This window comes from Equus caballus, chromosome 29, assembly GCF_041296265.1.
Source record: "Equus caballus isolate H_3958 breed thoroughbred chromosome 29, TB-T2T, whole genome shotgun sequence".
NCBI classification, from domain to species: domain Eukaryota; kingdom Metazoa; phylum Chordata; class Mammalia; order Perissodactyla; family Equidae; genus Equus; species Equus caballus.
Window position 1 is genome coordinate 5,597,557 of NC_091712.1, and position 14,037 is coordinate 5,611,593.

A 14,037-nucleotide genomic window follows, 5' to 3' on the forward strand; every position below is an offset into this window, starting at 1 on the left:
CGGAACCACCTGCCGGACACGCCAAAATCACCTGCGGGCTATGCCAGAACCACTTGGACGACTCTCCGAAATGACCTGCCGGGCATGTTGGAACCACCTCTCAGACGTGCCAGAAGCACGTGGCGGACAGTCCGGAATCACCTGTTGGGCATACGCAACCACCTCTGACACGTACCAGAACCACGTGCCGTGCACGCCGGAACCACCTACCGGACAGACCGGAATCAGCTTTTGGGCATGCCGGAACCACCAGTCAGATGTGCCAGAAACACGTGCCGGAGACGCCGGAAGCACCTGCCGAGCACATCGCAACCACCTGCTCAACTCGCCTGAACCACCTGCCGGACACGCCAAATTCACCTGCCCGCTACACCAGCACCACTTCGGGGACAAGCCGGAATCACGTGAGGGGCATGCCGGCACAGCCTCTCAGACTGAACCTCGTGCCGGACACCACAGAACCACCTGGCGGACAGACCGGAACCACCTGCCGGACACGCCGGAACCACCGGCTCGACCCGCCGGAACGACCGCTGGACATGCAAAATCACCTGCCGGCTACGCCGGAAACACTTGGCGAACACTCCGGAATCACCTGCCGGGCATGCCGGAACCACATCTCAGATATGCCAGAACCACGTGCCAATGACCCCGGAAGCACCAGCCGAGCACGCCGGAACCACCTGCTCGACTCGCCAGAACCACCTGCCGGACACGCAAAGATCACCTGCCGGCTACGCCACAACCAGTTGGGGAACACTTCGGAATCACCTGCCGGGCTTGCTGGAACCACCTGCCGGTCATGCCAAAATCACCTGCCAACTACGCCAGTACCACTTGGCGGACACTGTGGAAACACCTGTCGGGCCGGCCGGAACCACATCTCAGACGTGCCAGAACCATGTGCATGAGATGCTGGAACCACACCCCGAACAGACGGATACCACCTGCCAGAACCGCCTGAACCACCTGCTGAGAACGCCGGAACCACCTGCTCGACTCACCGGTACCACCTCCCTGACACGCCAAAATCACCTGCTGGGTATGCCAGAACCACTTGGCGGACACTCCGGAATCATCTGCCGGACATGCCGGAACCAGCTCTCAGACACACCAGAACCACGTGCCGGAGACGCCGGAAGCACCTGCCGAGCATGCCGGAGCCACCTGCTCGACTCGCCAGAAACACCTGCCGGACACGCCAAAATCACCTGCCTGGTACGCCAGAACCACCTGGCGCACACTCCGAAATCACCTGTCGCGCATGCCGGAACCACCTCTCAGACGTGCCGGAAGCACGTGCCGGACACGCCGGAATCACCTACCGGACAGACCGGAACCACCTGCCGAGCACGCCGGAGCCACCTGTTCGACTCGCTGGAACCACCTGCCGGACAGGCCAATATCAACTGCTGGCTATGCCAGAACCACCTAGGGGATGGTCCGGAATCACCTGAAAGCCATGGCGGAACCACCTCTCAGACGTACCAGAACCACCTGCCGGAGAAGCTGGAAACACGTCCTGGACAGTCTGGAACCACCTGCCGGCCAAGCCTGAACCACCTGCCAAGCACAACGGAACAACCTGCCAGACACGCCAAAATCACCTGCGTGTTATGCCAGAACCACTTGGAGGACTCTCTGGGATGACCTGCCGGGCATGCCGGAACCACCTCTCAGACGTGCCAGAACCATGTGGCGGACAGTCCGGAATCACCTGTTGGGCATGTGCAACCACCTGTGAGACGTACCAGAACCACATGCCGTGCCGGCTGGAACCACCTACCGGACAGACCGGAATCACCTTTCGGGCATGCCGGAACCACCTGTCAGATGTGCCAGAAACACGTGCCGGAGACGCCGGAAGCACCTGCCAAGCACGTTGGAACCACCTGCTCAACTCGCCTGAACCACCTGCCGGACATGCCAAAATCACCTGCCGACTATGCCAGAACCACTTGGCGAACACTCCGGAATCACTTGCCGGGCATGCAGGAACCACCTCTCAGACATGCCAGAACCCCGTGCCAATGACCCCGGAAGCACCAGCCGAGCACGCCAGAACCACCTGCTCGACTCGCCAGAACCACCTGCCGATCACGCAAAAATCACCTGCCGGCTACGCCACAACCAGTTGGGGAACACTTTGGAATCACCTGCCAGGCTTGCTGGAACCACCTGCCAGTCATGCCAAAATCACCTGCCAACTACGCCAGAACCGCTTGGCGGACACTGCGGAAACACCTGTCGGGCCGGCTGGAACCACATCTCAGAGGTGCCAGAAACGTGTTCATGAGATGCTGGAACCACACCCCGAACAGACGGATACCACCTGCCAGAACCGCCTGAACCACCTGCTGAGCACGCCGGAACCACCTGCTCGACTCACCGGTACCACCTCCCTGACACGCCAAAATCACCTGCTGGGTATGCCAGAACCACTTGGCGGACACTCCGGAATCATCTGCCGGACATGCCGGAACCAGCTCTCAGACACACCAGAACCAAGTGCCGGACACGCCAAAATCACCTGCCGGGTACGCCAGAACCACCTGGCGGACACTCCGGAATCACCTGTCGCGCATGACGGAACCACCTGTCAGACGTGCTGGAAGCACGTGCCAGACACGCCGGAAACACCTACCGTACAGACCGGAACCACCGGCCAAGAACGCCGGAGCCACCTGTTCGACTCGCTGGAACCACCTGCCGGACAGGCCAATATCAACTGCTGGCTATGCCAGAACCACCTGGGGGACAGTCCGGGATCACCTGCCAGCCATGGCGGAACCACCTCTCAGACGTACCAGAACCACCTGCCGGAGAAGCTGGAAACACGTCCTGGACCGACTGGAACCACGTGACGGCCATGCCTGAACCACCTGCCGAGCACGGCGGAACCACCTGCCGGACACGCCAAAATCACCTGCGGGCTACGCCAGAACCACTTGGACGACTCTCCGAAATGACCTGCCGGGCATGTTGGAACCACCTCTCAGACGTGCCAGAAGCACGTGGCGGACAGTCCGGAATCACCTGTTGGGCATACGCAACCACCTCTGAGACGTACCAGAACCACGTGCCGTGCATGCCGGAACCACCTACCGGACAGACCGGAATCAACTTTTGGGCATGCCGGAACCACCAGTCAGATGTGCCAGAAACACGTGCCGGAGACGCCGGAAGCACCTGCCGAGCACGTCGCAACCACCTGCTCAACTCGCCTGAACCACCTGCCGGACACGCCAAAATCACCTGCCCGCTACACCAGCACCACTTCGGGGACAAGCCGGAATCACGTGAGGGGCATGCCGGCACAGCCTCTCAGACTGAACCTCGTGCCGGACACCACAGAACCACCTGCCGGACAGACCGGAACCACCTGCCGGACACGCCGGAACCACCGGCTCGACCCGCCGGAACGACCGCTGGACATGCAAAATCACCTGCCGGCTACGCCGGAAACACTTGGCGAACACTCCGGAATCACCTGCCGGGCATGCCGGAACCACCTCTCAGATATGCCAGAACCACGTGCCAATGACCCCGGAAGCACCTGCCGAGCACGCCGGAACCACCTGCTCGACTCGCCAGAACCACCTGCCGGACATGCAAAAATCACCTGCCGGCTACGCCACAACCAGTTGGGGAACACTTCGGAATCACCTGCCGGGCTTGCTGGAACCACCTGCCGGTCATGCCAAAATCACCTGCCAACTACGCCAGTACCACTTGGCGGACACTGTGGAAACACCTGTCAGGCCGGCTGGAACCACATCTCAGACGTGCCAGAACCATGTGCATGAGATGCTGGAACCACACCCCGAACAGACGGATACCACCTGCCAGAACCGCCTGAACCACCTGCTGAGCACGCCGGAACCACCTGCTCGACTCACCGGTACCACCTCCCTGACACGCCAAAATCACCTGCTGGGTATGCCAGAACCACTTGGCGGACACTCCGGAATCATCTGCCGGACATTCCGGAACCAGCTCTCAGACACACCAGAACCACGTGCCGGAGACGCCGGAAGCACATGCCGAGCATGCCGGAGCCACCTGCTCGACTCGCCAGAAACACCTGCCGGACACGCCAAAATCACCTGCCGGGTACGCCAGAACCACCTGGCGGACACTCCGAAATCACCTGTCGCGCATGCCGGAACCACCTCTCAGACGTGCCGGAAGCACGTGCCGGACACGCCGGAATCACCTACCGGACAGACCGGAACCACCTGCCGAGCACGCCGGAGCCACCTGTTCGACTCGCTGGAACCACCTGCCGGACAGGCCAATATCAACTGCTGGCTATGCCAGAACCACCTGGGGGATGGTCCGGAATCACCAGCCAGCCATGGCGGAACCACCTCTCAGACGTACCAGAACCACCTGCCGGAGAAGCTGGAAACACGTCCTGGACAGTCTGGAACCACCTGCCGGCCAAGCCTGAACCACCTGCCAAGCACAACGGAACAACCTGCCAGACACGCCAAAATCACCTGCGTGTTATGCCAGAACCACTTGGAGGACTCTCTGGGATGACCTGCCGGGCATGCCGGAACCACCTCTCAGACGTGCCAGAACCATGTGGCGGACAGTCCGGAATCACCTGTTGGGCATGTGCAACCACCTCTGAGACGTACCAGAACCACATGCCGTGCCGGCTGGAACCACCTACCGGACAGACCGGAATCACCTTTCGGGCATGCCGGAACCACCTGTCAGATGTGCCAGAAACACGTGCCGGAGACGCCGGAAGCACCTGCCAAGCACGTTGGAACCACCTGCTCAACTCGCCTGAACCACCTGCCGGACATGCCAAAATCACCTGCCGACTATGCCAGAACCACTTGGCGAACACTCCGGAATCACTTGCCGGGCATGCAGGAACCACCTCTCAGACATGCCAGAACCCCGTGCCAATGACCCCGGAAGCACCAGCCGAGCACGCCAGAACCACCTGCTCGACTCGCCAGAACCACCTGCCGATCACGCAAAAATCACCTGCCGGCTACGCCACAACCAGTTGGTGAACACTTTGGAATCACCTGCCAGGCTTGCTGGAACCACCTGCCAGTCATGCCAAAATCACCTGCCAACTAGGCCAGAACCGCTTGGCGGACACTGCGGAAACACCTGTCGGGCCGGCTGGAACCACATCTCAGACGTGCCAGAAACGTGTTCATGAGATGCTGGAACCACACCCGAATAGAAGGATACCACCTGCCAGAACCGCCTGAACCACCTGCTGAGCACGCCGGAACCACCTGCTCGACTCACCGGTACCACCTCCCTGACACGCCAAAATCACCTGCTGGGTGTGCCAGAACCACTTGGCGGACACTCCGGAATCATCTGCCGGACATGCCGGAACCAGCTCTCAGACACACCAGAACCAAGTGGCGGAGACGGCGGAAGCACCTGCCGAGCATGCCGGAGCCACCTGCTCGACTCACCAGAAACACCTGCCGGACACGCCAAAATCACCTGCCGGGTACGCCAGAACCACCTGGCAGACACTCCGGAATCACCTTTTCGCACATGACGGAACCACCTCTCAGACGTGCCGGAAGCACGTGCCAGACACGCCGGAAACACCTACCGGACAGACCGGAACCACCTGCCAAGAACGCCGGAGCCACCTGTTCGACTCGCTGGAACCACCTGCCGGACAGGCCAATATCAACTGCTGGCTATGCCAGAACCACCTGGAGGACAGTCCGGGATCACCTGCCAGCCATGGCGGAACCACCTCTCAGACGTACCAGAACCACCTGCCGGAGAAGCTGGAAACACGTCCTGGACAGACTGGAACCACGTGACGGCCATGCCTGAACCACCTGCCGAGCACGGCGGAACCACCTGCCGGACACGCCAAAATCACCTGCGGGCTATGCCAGAACCACTTGGACGACTCTCCGAAATGACCTGCCGGGCATGTTGGAACCACCTCTCAGACGTGCCAGAAGCACGTGGCGGACAGTCCGGAATCACCTGTTGGGCATACGCAACCACCTCTGACACGTACCAGAACCACGTGCCGTGCACGCCGGAACCACCTACCGGACAGACCGGAATCAGCTTTTGGGCATGCCGGAACCACCAGTCAGATGTGCCAGAAACACGTGCCGGAGACGCCGGAAGCACCTGCCGAGCACATCGCAACCACCTGCTCAACTCGCCTGAACCACCTGCCGGACACGCCAAATTCACCTGCCCGCTACACCAGCACCACTTCGGGGACAAGCCGGAATCACGTGAGGGGCATGCCGGCACAGCCTCTCAGACTGAACCTCGTGCCGGACACCACAGAACCACCTGGCGGACAGACCGGAACCACCTGCCGGACACGCCGGAACCACCGGCTCGACCCGCCGGAACGACCGCTGGACATGCAAAATCACCTGCCGGCTACGCCGGAAACACTTGGCGAACACTCCGGAATCACCTGCCGGGCATGCCGGAACCACATCTCAGATATGCCAGAACCACGTGCCAATGACCCCGGAAGCACCAGCCGAGCACGCCGGAACCACCTGCTCGACTCGCCAGAACCACCTGCCGGACACGCAAAGATCACCTGCCGGCTACGCCACAACCAGTTGGGGAACACTTCGGAATCACCTGCCGGGCTTGCTGGAACCACCTGCCGGTCATGCCAAAATCACCTGCCAACTACGCCAGTACCACTTGGCGGACACTGTGGAAACACCTGTCGGGCCGGCCGGAACCACATCTCAGACGTGCCAGAACCATGTGCATGAGATGCTGGAACCACACCCCGAACAGACGGATGCCACCTGCCAGAACCGCCTGAACCACCTGCTGAGCACGCCGGAACCACCTGCTCGACTCGCCGGAACCACCTACCTGACATGCCCAAATCACCAGCCGGGTATGCCAGAACCACTTGGCGGACACTCCGGAATCATCTGCCGGACATGCCGGAACCAGCTCTCAGACACACCAGAACCACGTGCCGGAGACGCCGGAAGCACCTGCCGAGCATGCCGGAGCCACCTGCTCGACTCGCCAGAAACACCTGCCGGACACGCCAAAATCACCTGCCGGCTACGCCAGAACCACCTGGCGGACACTCCGAAATCACCTGTCGCGCATTCCGGAACCACCTCTCAGACGTGCCGGAAGCACGTGCCGGACACGCCGGAATCACCTACCGGACAGACCGGAACCACCTGCCAAGAACGACGGAGCCACCTGCTCGACTCGCTGGAACCACCTGCCGGACAGGCCAATATCAACTGCTGGCTATGCCAGAACCACCTGGGGGACGGTCCGGAATCACCTGCCAGCCATGGCGGAACCACCTCTCAGACGTACCAGAACCACCTGCCGGAGAAGCTGGAAACACGTCCTGGACAGACTGGAACCACGTGACGGCCATGCCTGAACCACCTGCCGAGCACGGCGGAACCACCTGCCGGACACGCCAAAATCACCTGCGGGCTAGGCCAGAACCACTTGGACGACTCTCCGAAATGACCTGCCGGGCATGTTGGAACCACCTCTCAGACGTGCCAGAAGCACGTGGCGGACAGTCCGGAATCACCTGTTGGGCATACGCAACCACCTCTGACACGTACCAGAACCACGTGCCGTGCACGCCGGAACCACCTACCGGACAGACCGGAATCAACTTTTGGGCATGCCGGAACCACCAGTCAGATGTGCCAGAAACACGTGCCGGAGACGCCGGAAGCACCTGCCGAGCACGTCGCAACCACCTGCTCAACTCACCTGAACCTCCTGCCGGACACGCCAAATTCACGTGCCCGCTACACCAGCACCACTTCGGGGACAAGCCGGAATCACGTGAGGGGCATGCCGGCACAGCCTCTCAGACTGAACCTCGTGCCGGACACCACAGAACCACCTGCTGGACAGACTGGAACCACCTGCCGGACACGCCGGAACCACCGGCTCGACCCGCCGGAATGACCGCTGGACATGCAAAATCACCTGCCAGCTACGCCGGAAACACTTGGCGAACACTCCGGAATCACCTGCCGGGCATGCCGGAACCACCTCTCAGATATGCCAGAACCACGTGCCAATGACCCCGGAAGCACCTGCCGAGCACGCCGGAACCACCTGCTCGACTCGCCAGAACCACCTGCCGGACACGCAAAAATCACCTGCCGGCTACGCCACAACCAGTTGGGGAACACTTCGGAATCACCTGCCGGGCTTGCTGGAACCACCTGCCGGTCATGCCAAAATCACCTGCCAACTACGCCAGTACCACTTGGCGGACACTGTGGAAACACCTGTCGGGCCGGCCGGAACCACATCTCAGACGTGCCAGAACCATGTGCATGAGATGCTGGAACCACACCCCGAACAGACGGATGCCACCTGCCAGAACCGCCTGAACCACCTGCTGAGCACGCCGGAACCACCTGCTCGACTCGCCGGAACCACCTACCTGACATGCCCAAATCACCAGCCGGGTATGCCAGAACCACTTGGCGGACACTCCGGAATCATCTGCCGGACACGCCGGAACCAGCTCTCAGACACACCAGAACCACGTGCCGGAGACGCCGGAAGCACCTGCCGAGCATGCCGGAGCCACCTGCTCGACTCGCCAGAAACACCTGCCGGACACGCCAAAATCACCTGCCGGCTACGCCAGAACCACCTGGCGGACACTCCGAAATCACCTGTCGCGCATTCCGGAACCACCTCTCAGACGTGCCGGAAGCACGTGCCGGACACGCCGGAATCACCTACCGGACTGACCGGAACCACCTGCCAAGAACGCCGGAGCCACCTGTTCGACTCGCTGGAACCACCTGCCGGACAGGCCAATATCAACTGCTGGCTATGCCAGAACCACCTGGGGGACGGTCCGGAATCACCTGCCAGCCATGGCGGAACCACCTCTCAGACGTACCAGAACCACCTGCCGGAGAAGCTGGAAACACGTCCTGGACAGACTGGAACCACGTGACGGCCATGCCTGAACCACCTGCCGAGCACGGCGGAACCACCTGCCGGACACGCCAAAATCACCTGCGGGCTACGCCAGAACCACTTGGACGACTCTCCGAAATGACCTGCCGGGCATGTTGGAACCACCTCTCAGACGTGCCAGAAGCACGTGGCGGACAGTCCGGAATCACCTGTTGGCCATACGCAACCACCTCTGAGACGTACCAGAACCACGTGCCGTGCACGCCGGAACCACCTACCGGACAGACCGGAATCAACTTTTGGGCATGCCGGAACCACCAGTTAGATGTGCCAGAAACACGTGCCGGAGACGCCGGAAGCACCTGCCGAGCACGTCGCAACCACCTGCTCAACTCACCTGAACCACCTGCCGGACATGCCAAAATCACCTGCCCGCTACACCAGCACCACTTCGGGGACAAGCCGGAATCACGTGAGGGGCATGCCGGCACAGCCTCTCAGACTGAACCTCGTGCCGGACACCACAGAACCACCTGCCGGACAGACCGGAACCACCTGCCGGACACGCCGGAACCACCGGCTCGACCCGCCGGAACGACCGCTGGACATGCAAAATCACCTGCCGGCTACGCCGGAACCACTTGGCGAACACTCCGGAATCACCTGCCGGGCATGCCGGAACCACCTCTCAGATATGCCAGAACCACGTGCCAATGACCCCGGAAGCACCTGCCGAGCACGCCGGAACCACCTGCTCGACTCGCCAGAACCACCTGCCGGACACGCAAAAATCACCTGCCGGCTACGCCACAACCAGTTGGGGAACACTTCGGAATCACCTGCCGGGCTTGCTGGAACCACCTGCCGGTCATGCCAAAATCACCTGCCAACTACGCCAGTACCACTTGGCGGACACTGTGGAAACAACTGTCGGGCCGGCCGGAACCACATCTCAGACGTGCCAGAACCATGTGCATGAGATGCTGGAACCACACCCCGAACAGACGGATACCACCTGCCAGAACCGCCTGAACCACCTGCTGAGCACGCCGGAACCACCTGCTCGACTCACCGGTACCACCTCCCTGACACGCCAAAATCACCTGCTGGGTATGCCAGAACCACTTGGCGGACACTCCGGAATCATCTGCCGGACATGCCGGAACCAGCTCTCAGACACACCAGAACCACGTGCCGGAGACGCCGGAAGCACCTGCCGAGCATGCCGGAGCCACCTGCTCGACTCGCCAGAAACACCTGCCGGACACGCCAAAATCACCTGCCTGGTACGCCAGAACCACCTGGCGCACACTCCGAAATCACCTGTCGCGCATGCCGGAACCACCTCTCAGACGTGCCGGAAGCACGTGCCGGACACGCCGGAATCACCTACCGGACAGACCGGAACCACCTGCCGAGCACGCCGGAGCCACCTGTTCGACTCGCTGGAACCACCTGCCGGACAGGCCAATATCAACTGCTGGCTATGCCAGAACCACCTAGAGGATGGTCCGGAATCACCTGAAAGCCATGGCGGAACCACCTCTCAGACGTACCAGAACCACCTGCCGGAGAAGCTGGAAACACGTCCTGGACAGTCTGGAACCACCTGCCGGCCAAGCCTGAACCACCTGCCAAGCACAACGGAACAACCTGCCAGACACGCCAAAATCACCTGCGTGTTATGCCAGAACCACTTGGAGGACTCTCTGGGATGACCTGCCGGGCATGCCGGAACCACCTCTCAGACGTGCCAGAACCATGTGGCGGACAGTCCGGAATCACCTGTTGGGCATGTGCAACCACCTGTGAGACGTACCAGAACCACATGCCGTGCCGGCTGGAACCACCTACCGGACAGACCGGAATCACCTTTCGGGCATGCCGGAACCACCTGTCAGATGTGCCAGAAACACGTGCCGGAGACGCCGGAAGCACCTGCCAAGCACGTTGGAACCACCTGCTCAACTCGCCTGAACCACCTGCCGGACATGCCAAAATCACCTGCCGACTATGCCAGAACCACTTGGCGAACACTCCGGAATCACTTGCCGGGCATGCAGGAACCACCTCTCAGACATGCCAGAACCCCGTGCCAATGACCCCGGAAGCACCAGCCGAGCACGCCAGAACCACCTGCTCGACTCGCCAGAACCACCTGCCGATCACGCAAAAATCACCTGCCGGCTACGCCACAACCAGTTGGGGAACACTTTGGAATCACCTGCCAGGCTTGCTGGAACCACCTGCCAGTCATGCCAAAATCACCTGCCAACTACGCCAGAACCGCTTGGCGGACACTGCGGAAACACCTGTCGGGCCGGCTGGAACCACATCTCAGAGGTGCCAGAAACGTGTTCATGAGATGCTGGAACCACACCCCGAACAGACGGATACCACCTGCCAGAACCGCCTGAACCACCTGCTGAGCACGCCGGAACCACCTGCTCGACTCACCGGTACCACCTCCCTGACACGCCAAAATCACCTGCTGGGTATGCCAGAACCACTTGGCGGACACTTCGGAATCATCTGCCGGACATGCCGGAACCAGCTCTCAGACACACCAGAACCAAGTGCCGGAGACGCCGGAAGCACCTGCCGAGCATGCCGGAGCCACCTGCTCGACTCGCCAGAAACACCTGCCGGACACGCCAAAATCACCTGCCGGGTACGCCAGAACCACCTGGCGGACACTCCGGAATCACCTGTCGCGCATGACGGAACCACCTGTCAGACGTGCTGGAAGCACGTGCCAGACACGCCGGAAACACCTACCGTACAGACCGGAACCACCGGCCAAGAACGCCGGAGCCACCTGTTCGACTCGCTGGAACCACCTGCCGGACAGGCCAATATCAACTGCTGGCTATGCCAGAACCAACTGGGGGACAGTCCGGGATCACCTGCCAGCCATGGCGGAACCACCTCTCAGACGTACCAGAACCACCTGCCGGAGAAGCTGGAAACACGTCCTGGACCGACTGGAACCACGTGACGGCCATGCCTGAACCACCTGCCGAGCACGGCGGAACCACCTGCCGGACACGCCAAAATCACCTGCGGGCTAGGCCAGAACCACTTGGACGACTCTCCGAAATGACCTGCCGGGCATGTTGGAACCACCTCTCAGACGTGCCAGAAGCACGTGGCGGACAGTCCGGAATCACCTGTTGGGCATACGCAACCACCTCTGAGACGTACCAGAACCACGTGCCGTGCACGCCGGAACCACCTACCGGACAGACCGGAATCAACTTTTGGGCATGCCGGAACCACCAGTCAGATGTGCCAGAAACACGTGCCGGAGACGCCGGAAGCACCTGCCGAGCACGTCGCAACCACCTGCTCAACTCGCCTGAACCACCTGCCGGACACGCCAAAATCACCTGCCCGCTACACCAGCACCACTTCGGGGACAAGCCGGAATCACGTGAGGGGCATGCCGGCACAGCCTCTCAGACTGAACCTCGTGCCGGACACCACAGAACCACCTGCCGGACAGACCGGAACCACCTGCCGGACACGCCGGAACCACCGGCTCGACCCGCCGGAACGACCGCTGGACATGCAAAATCACCTGCCGGCTACGCCGGAAACACTTGGCGAACACTCCGGAATCACCTGCCGGGCATGCCGGAACCACCTCTCAGATATGCCAGAACCACGTGCCAATGACCCCGGAAGCACCTGCCGAGCACGCCGGAACCACCTGCTCGACTCGCCAGAACCACCTGCCGGACACGCAAAAATCACCTGCCGGCTACGCCACAACCAGTTGGGGAACACTTCGGAATCACCTGCCGGGCTTGCTGGAACCACCTGCCGGTCATGCCAAAATCACCTGCCAACTACGCCAGTACCACTTGGCGGACACTGTGGAAACACCTGTCGGGCCAGCCGGAACCACATCTCAGACGTGCCAGAACCATGTGCATGAGATGCTGGAACCACACCCCGAACAGACGGAAAACACCTGCCAGACCCGTCTGAACAACCTGCCGAGCACGCCGGAGCCCCCTGCTCGACTCGCCGGAACCACCTACCTGACATGCCCAAATCACCAGCCGGGTATGCCAGAACCACTTGGCGGACACTCCGGAATCATCTGCCGGACATGCCGGAACCAGCTCTCAGACACACCAGAACCACGTGCTGTAGACGCCGGAAGCACCTGCCGAGCATGCCGGAGCCGACTGCTCGACTCGCCAGAAACACCTGCCGGACACGCCAAAATCACCTGCCGGCTACGCCAGAACCACCTGGCGGACACTCCGAAATCACCTGTTGCGCATGCCGGAACCACCTCTCAGACGTGCCGGAAGCACGTGCCGGACACGCCGGAATCACCTACCGGACAGACCGGAACCACCTGCCAGAACGCCGGAGCCACCTCTTCGACTCGCTGGAACCACCTGCCGGACAGGCCAATATCAACTGGTGGCTATGCCAGAACCACCTGGGGGACAGTCCGGGATCACCTGCCAGCCATGGCGGAACCACCTCTCAGACGTACCAGAACCACCTGCCGGAGAAGCTGGAAACACGTCCTGGACAGACTGGAACCACGTGACGGCCATGCCTGAACCACCTGCCGAGCACGGCGGAACCACCTGCCGGACACGCCAAAATCACCTGCGGGCTATGCCAGAACCACTTGGACGACTCTCCGAAATGACCTGCCGGGCATGTTGGAACCACCTCTCAGACGTGCCAGAAGCACGTGGCGGACAGTCCGGAATCACCTGTTGGGCATACGCAACCACCTCTGAGACGTACCAGAACCACGTGCCGTGCACGCCGGAACCACCTACCGGACAGACCGGAATCAACTTTTGGGCATGCCGGAACCACCAGTCAGATGTGCCAGAAACACGTGCCGGAGACGCCGGAAGCACCTGCCGAGCACGTCGCAACCACCTGCTCAACTCGCCTGAACCACTTGCCGGACACGCCAAATTCACCTGCCCGCTACACCAGCACCACTTCGGGGACAAGCCGGAATCACGTGAGGGGCATGCCGGCACAGCCTCTCAGACTGAACCTCGTGCCGGACACCACAGAACCACCTGCCGGACAGACCGGAACCACCTGCCG